The following is a 404-nucleotide window of genomic DNA, read 5'->3' on the forward strand; positions in this document are numbered from 1 at the left end:
CAATAGACAGGCAAGTTGTTTTATTGATTCTTGTTGAAGATGACTGTCATTCTCTACATTTGTCTAAAACTTCATGGCAACAATACATAGGTACGTTGTTTTACATATACTTGTTGCAGGCGTCTGGTGTTCTCCACACTTGACTATAATAGCACAACTTTTTATATGCTATTCTGTGAGAATCAATGTTATACATCAAATAAATGTACATGGGGCTAGTGGCGCAATGGATAACGCGTCTGACTACGGATCAGAAGATTCTAGGTTCAACTCCTGGCTAGCTCGATTTTAACTTACAACTTGTCCGTAGTTTCCAAAACTCCTCCTCTATATACTATGTATCAAAATGCACTGACCAAATGACAGGAAAATGTCCTTCAAACAGTCAGAATCCTTCATTCACA

At 37.6% G+C, this 404-nt stretch overlaps 1 non-coding gene across 1 annotated transcript; it reads left to right on the forward strand.

The window, feature by feature from the left end:
• The first annotated feature begins 212 nt into the window (after nt 1-212).
• trnar-acg (transfer RNA arginine (anticodon ACG)) lies at nt 213-285 on the forward strand. The gene has a single exon. It is a non-coding gene; the product is annotated as a tRNA-Arg (tRNA).
• Nucleotides 286-404: the final 119 nt, after the last annotated feature.

This window comes from Seriola lalandi, unplaced genomic scaffold, assembly GCF_002814215.2.
Source record: "Seriola lalandi dorsalis isolate HSWRI2012SDOR001 ecotype SW California unplaced genomic scaffold, Sedor1 jcf7180002041410, whole genome shotgun sequence".
Classification (NCBI taxonomy): domain Eukaryota; kingdom Metazoa; phylum Chordata; class Actinopteri; order Carangiformes; family Carangidae; genus Seriola; species Seriola lalandi.